The sequence below is a fragment of the Solanum pennellii genome, chromosome 4 (genome assembly GCF_001406875.1).
Source record: "Solanum pennellii chromosome 4, SPENNV200".
Lineage (NCBI taxonomy): Eukaryota > Viridiplantae > Streptophyta > Magnoliopsida > Solanales > Solanaceae > Solanum > Solanum pennellii.
Window position 1 is genome coordinate 64,756,560 of NC_028640.1, and position 7,399 is coordinate 64,763,958.

Genomic DNA, 7,399 nt, shown 5'->3' on the forward strand with positions numbered 1-7,399 from the left:
ATTTTCATTTCTCAAAAGAAATATATTTAAAGTATTTTTCAAAAATCCAAAATGATGGATTGTAGGTCTGTGACCATACCATTAGCAGCAAATGAGAAGTTTAGAAAAGATGATGGAGAAAAGAAAGCTAATAGCTCACTTTATAGGAGCTTGATTGGAAGTTTGTTATATCTTACTTCAACAAGGCCAGATATTATGTTTGCTGCTAGTTTATTATCCAGATTTAGAGCCTGTTTGGCTCAGCTTAAAAGCTGGTCAAACTGACTTAAAAGCTGATTTTTGACTTATTTAGCTGTTTGGCAATACTCAAAATAACTTATTAAGTTAAAAAAAACTTATTTTAATCCAAAAGTTAAAAGCTGGGGTAGAGGTGCTTTTCTTTTTTTAGCTTATAAGCTGTTTTAAGTTGACCACATTCTTATCTTTTTACGCTTAATATTTTTATACAATCTCCAAATTACAACATAACCGTAACATCTCTTTCTTTCATTTTTCCCTTTTCACGTTTGGCATAGCAATTTCAGCACTTTTATCCAAACACATAACTGCTTATTTTAAAAATAAGTTTCAGCACTTTCAAAAGTACTTTTTTAAAGCTGCTTTTATTAAGCCCATCCAAACAGGCCCTTATGCAAGAACCAAGCCAAGTGCATTTTGGAGCTGCAAAGCGTGTTCTACGCTACTTTCAAGGAACAATGAATTATGGGATAATGTACAAATTTGGTGGAGATTTGAACTTAATTGGTTATTCTGATAGTGATTGGGCTGGAAGTATAGATGACATGAAGAGTACTTCTAGCTATGTTTTCTTATTTGGATCAAGTATTTGTTCTTGATTATCAAAAAATTAAAGTGTTGTTGCTCAATCCACTGTCGAAGCAGAATATGTTGCAGCATCCAAGGCTACTTCTTAAGCTATTTGGCTTAGGAGAATATTTGAAAACATTGTTGAAAAACAAAAAGAGGGATTATTTTATATTGTGATAAAAAATCAACAATTACAATTACCAAGAATCTAGTCAGTCATGAAAGATCAAAGTATATTTTCATCAAGTATCATTTTATCCGAGAAGCACAAGAGAAAGAGGAAATTCAGTTGCATTATTGTCAGACAAGAGAACAACTTGTTGACATCTTCACCAAATCACTTCCTAGAGAAAAAATTTACTATCTTTGAGAACGCATTGGAGTTATCAAGCAAATGCATTAAGGGAGAGTGTTAGAATTAATACATTTATGTTTAGTCTTTCGAAATTGTCTCTTAGTTTTTCAAGAATTCTTTTTAGGATTTCGTAATACATGTAACTAGTAAATTGTGATACATTTATTTAGTTATTTGTGCAAGACATTTGATTTACATTATTACTAGTATAAATAGAGATGTAGTTGATGATTGTAATCATCTCAAGTGATCTTCAGTAGTGTATATTAAACTTCAGCATTCTCTAAAGATACTATTTTTCTTCCATATTTCCTACAACGTACTTTATCCTCCCAACTATGTTGTATTGTTTGTGTCTTCTTTTTGCATACACATGGAAAAAAGATGTTTTTTTCTTCCTAAAACATTTTGTTTTAGCAATTCATCACTTGATGAAGGCAACAACGTTTGAACATGATGTTCTTAATAGGAGTAACTATAATTAATAATAATTATGTGACTCATGTGTAATTACTTATTCATGTTTTCTCTATATATATCGGATGTACACCCCTTAATCAATAAGACTCATTATTATATCACGGTATCAGAGCAAAGGTTAAACTCTTCCAAAAACTAAAAAAAACCCTAAACCTTCTTCTTCTTCGTTCGCTGTAGATCAAAAAACAAAAAAAAATTTCTCTTTTTCGTCTGCTTCTCTTCATCAACAATGGCAGCCGATCCTCTTGCCACTCTTCCCTCCGGTGTGAAATTGTTTCTTCGCAATCTTCACCATCTCATCCCAGAAAAATTAATCGATCATAATTATCCAGCTTGGTCGAATAGCGTCAAAACGGCGCTCTCCGCAAATCTTCTTCTTGGTTGGGTCGACGGCACCGGAATAGTACCGCCAGTCAACGTAACCGTCACGGACAAAGATGGTACAAACTCGACGGAACCAAATCCCGCCCACATGTCGTGGGCTCTTATCTATGCTCAAATTCATGCCTGCCTTCTCGCTGTGATTAGCCCGCAAATTCAGAAGTATGCTCGTGGTTTTACTACTTCTGGGGCTCTTTGGAATGCTCTTGCTACCCGCTTTAATTCCTTATCTACAGCCCATGTTTTTCAGTTGCGTGATCGTCTTCACACCCTTCGCAAGGGCACTCGCACCATGGTCCAATATCTGGACGAAGCAGCCTCGATTATCTCTGATCTTGATGCCCTCAATGAAGTTGTTCCCGAACGAGATGTCATCAATGCTGTTGTTCGGGGCCTGACTGCCGAATTTTCCTCTCTAAAACAGCATATCCGCTATCACGATCACACTAAATCAAATTTCGGGCTAGTTGAATGCAGAAGAATTAGATCTTGCCATGGAATCCAAATTGGCCCTAGATGACTCGACAGCTCAGCCAACCCACACTGCCCTTTACGCGGCTGGACAGCGTGGTGGCGGCCGTCCAGGCAGAAGCGGTGCACACCGCGGCGGAGGCAGAGGACGCCAGCAGTCCATCGTCCACAGCAGCAGTTCTGGCCGCAGCAGACCTGACCAGGACAACAGACGCGGTGGCGGCGGCACATTCTCTTCAAATCACGATCTGCCCGTGTGCCAAATCTGTGAAAAGCGAGGCCACGCGGCTCGCGTTTGTTGGTATCGCTACGACGAGCAATCTCTTCTGCTCCAACCGGCGGCACTCGTGTGATGCATGCATCTACAAGCAAATCTTCAAGTGATTTGTATCTGGATACTGGTGCAAATTCTCACGTGACGCCTGATTACTCTCAACTCAATAATCCGACTTCCTATTCTGGCGCCGACACAATCATTGTAGGTAATGGCCAATCTTTATCCATCTCCAATACAGGTTCTGGCTATGTTTACACCCCCTCAGGTACTTTTTCATTGTCCACGCTACATCACGTCCCATCCCTAACATCCAATCTTCTGTCTGTCTATCTGTTTACCAAAGAAAATAACTGCACTCTTCTTTTCAATGCCCATAATTTTCAGATAGTGGACAATTTAACAGGGCCGCTGTGAGCAAGGTCTATACACTCTTCCTTCCAAGCTATCTGCGTCAATCTCATCTTCATCAGTTGCTAATCAAGCCATTCGTTCCTCAACCTGGCACCGCCGACTTGGTCATCCATGTGCCGAAGTCACCAAGTCCATTTTGTCTGTCTTAGGTTTTTCGTTTTCCACTAAGGATCACTGTGAGTCATGTTATGTAGCCAAATCGAGTCGTTTACCGTTTATCTTATCTAATACTAAGGCCACAACGCCATTTGAATTAATACACTCTGATATTTGGGGTCCAACCTCCATCTCCTCTTTTAATGATTTTCGTTACTATATCTGTTTTGTTGATGATTATAGTAAATTTACATGGCTTTATCCCTTAAAACGCAAATCTGAAGCATATTCGGTTTTTGTAAATTTTGAACGCATGGTCAAAACCCAATTCAACTCCAACATCAAAATCTTTCGCAGTGACAATGGAAAAGAATTTTTAAACAATGCCTTTGGCTCTTTTCTCCAATCTCTTGGTATTATTCATCACACATCTTGCCCCTATACTCCTGAACAAAATGGTGTTGCCGAACGCAAACACCGTCACCTCATTGAAACCGTCGTCACCCTCTTTCATGAGTCTCATCTCCCTGCATCTTTCTGGGTCGAGGCGTTGGCCACTGCCAACTATCTCATTAACTGCATGCCCACACCCTCCCTTTCTAACACATCTCCTTATGAATGTCTCTACACACACCGTCCGGATTACATTCACCTTCGCCCCTTTGGTTGTCTTGCCTATCCTTGGCTACGCCCTCACACTCAACACAAACTTCAACCCCGGTCTACACCATGCATCTTTCTAGGCTACCATCCCACCATAAAAGGATACAAATGTTTTGAACCCATCTCTAAAAAAAACATATGTCTCTCGTCATGTTCGTTTTATCGAGGATGATTTTCCCTATCCCCGGTTAAGTTCCGTCACTGCCACGTCCAATCCACTCGGTATTATTCCAATCTTTCCACCGAGCTCACATGGCCTTGTACCGGCACCCATTAACCCATCCATCATACACACACCACCCAATCCCGACACTCTCATCCAATCTGGATCACCCAGCACCCACAATCCACCCATCCCAACAATTCTCAACCCTCCTCACCAACAACCTCCACCAGCCGAAACAGCACCCCCTCCACCCCCACCCCCACCCCCTTTACATCACATGCAAACTCGTTCCAAATCCGGCATTTTCAAGCCCAAAGCCTACACCACCACTTTACCTGCTCCCTCTCCCTCTGAACCTATTGCCTAAAAACAAGCATCTACCAACCCCCTTTGGTGTCAGGCTATGGATGATGAATACAGGTCTCTTATTAATCAGCGTACTTGGGAATCGGTGCCAGCACCCAGACATCGAAAACCAATTGGTTGCAAGTGGGTGTACCGCATCAAACGTAATGCCGATGGATCCATCTCTCGTTACAAAGCTCGCCTAGTTGCGAAGGGTTATCATCAAGAGTATGGCATTGACTATAAGGAAACTTTCAGCCCAGTCGTCAAGCAGCAGACTATCCGTCTAGTCTTGTCTCTCGCTCTTCATATTGACTGGCCCCTACACCAGCTAGATGTGAGCAATGCTTTTCTCCATGGCACTCTCGACGAGGACATTTATATGGATCAACCGCCTGGCTACGTTGATTCCCGACACCCACATCTTGTCTGCAAGCTCAAAAAGTCCCTCTATGGTCTCAAGCAGGCCCCCCGTGCTTGGTATAATCGTTTCTCTTCCTTTCTGCAGGATATTGGTTTCCGCACGTGCACTCATGACACAAGTTTATTCACTCTCCGGCATACTCATGGCATAGTCATAATTCTTCTCTATGTTGGTGATATTGTGATTACCGGCAGCTCATCTGCTCTTATCTCTACCATCACGAAATCCATGCATCAAAATTTTCAGCTGAAAGATCTTGGCCCTCTACATTACTTCCTTGGCATTGAAGTACTCCGTACCTCCTCCAGTCTCCTACTTCATCAGTCAAAATACACTGAGGAGCTTCTCACTCGGGCAGGAATGGCTGAATCTAAAACTGCACCCACTCCATGGCTGTCCGTCCACCATCCACCTCCGACAGCCGTCTATTCGACAATCCGACCCTCTATCGAAGCATCGTGGGTGGCTCCACTATCTATTTGTTACTCGTCCAGACATTCAATATGCTGTCAACCGTGTCTCTCAATCCATGCATGCTCCGACTGAACAAAATTTTCAGGCATTAAAACGGATTCTTCGTTATCTAAAGGGTAGCTCACGTCGTGGACTTCTTTTCCAAAAAGGGAATCTGGAGCTCTCCGTCTACTCCGACTCCGACTGGGCGAACGACAAGGATGATCGTCGCTCCACCACCGGGTAACTACTGTTTCTTGGACCAAATTTAATCTCTTGGTGCACCAAAAAGCAAACACGGGTATCTCGTTCTTCCACCGAAGCTGAATACCGAGCTATGGCGGCTGGAGTTGCCGAAGCTATGTGGCTTCATCACATTACGGATGCTCTTGGCCTTCCTCCCTTTCGGCCAAAGATTTACTGTGACAACGAGTACACCATTTGCGTTACAAAAAATCCAGTCCTTCACGATCGTATGAAGCATGTTGGGTCTGACTGCCACTTTGTTCGTGCGGTCATGGCTGGTACTATGAGCACACATCATGTTCCTTCTTCCGAACAACTTGCCGACATACTTACCAAACCTCTTCCACCAGCTGCGTTTCATTACCTCGCTACCAAGCTTCCCCTCGTACCCGTGGATCAGCTTGAGGGGGGATAATAGGAGTAACTATAATTAATAATAATTATGTGACTCATGTGTAATTACTTATTCATGTTTTCTCTATATATATCGGATGTACACCCCTTAATCAATAAGACTCATTATTATATCAGTTCTAATTGATGATAATTTTGTCACAATTCTTAAGTATTGATGGTGGAGGAATTAGAGGCATTATACCTACCACCATTCTTGAATTTCTTGAGTTTCAACTTTGGGTCAGTCTTCGAACTTCAATTGATATTCCCCTGTTTTTCTCTATTTAAAGTTAAAAAGTTGAATAATAGAAATTGGATAGAGAGGACGCAAGACTTGCGGATTACTTCGATGTAATCGCAGGGACGAGCATGGGTGGATTGGTGACTGCAATGTTAACTGCACCAGACAAACAAGGAAGACCGTTTTTTGCAGCTAGAGATATCATCCCTTCTACTTTGAACATGGCCCAAAAATATTTCCACATCAGGGGTAATTCTATCAAGAAATTGAGATCAATTGTGTTCTCTACTTTTGAGGCCAAAGAAAATCCACTAATGAACTATCAATAATTCAATCTTGTGGATGGTGGAGTTGCAGCCAACAATCCTGTAAGTATCGAATTATCTTTATTTAATCTTCTCTGTGTGTGTTTTGATCATATCTCTTTTTATGTATGTCTATATATATTATGTAGGCTCTTACTGCAACAACTGAAGTGACCATACAAATACTCTATGGGAACTCGGTTTATTCCTCTGTAAAATCAGAAGATTATGGTCGATTTTTAGTGATATCCTTAGGTACAGGTGCATCAGCTTACAATGGTAAAACAACTGCCAAATGGGGTATTCGCTAATGTCTTTTGTACCTTCTTACTCATGTTAGTGATAATATGGTAAATTTTCATATTTCTGCTCTCCTCCAAGCACTTCATTAAAAACAATTACATTCGCATTCAGGATGACACATTGACTGAGACAAAAACTTCCGTTGACCTATTAACAGAGGTTAACACGAAGAAATTAGTTGAAATTGGGAAAAATCTGTTGAAAAATTGATTTGCATTCAGGTTTACTTGAACCATGTGAACATAGTTGTACAAATGAAGAAGCTCTGAAAAGGTTTGCCAAGTTGCTTTCAGAAGAAAGAAGACTTAGGAAATCCAAAGCAGCTTTAACAAACAAAAGTTTTGTTATTTTTTAATATCTAGTGTATTATGTTTGAGTTGTAAATCACTGTTGAGGAATTAACAAATTGTATTGCAGTACATTGAAGAAGTTACTACAATTAGTTATTAGTTAGTTACATAACAGATTAGTTAGTTAGTTTCTTTATTAGTTAGATTTTACAATGAGTAGTTAGTTAAGTTGATTAATTACAATTAGTGATTAGTATAAAATAAATCAATTCACATATGTACAGATACA

At 40.5% G+C, this 7,399-nt stretch overlaps 1 pseudogene; it reads left to right on the forward strand.

Annotated features, from left to right (window-relative positions):
• Nucleotides 1-5,666: 5,666 nt before the first annotated feature.
• On the forward strand, nucleotides 5,667-7,175 carry LOC114076909 (annotated as a pseudogene).
• Nucleotides 7,176-7,399: the final 224 nt, after the last annotated feature.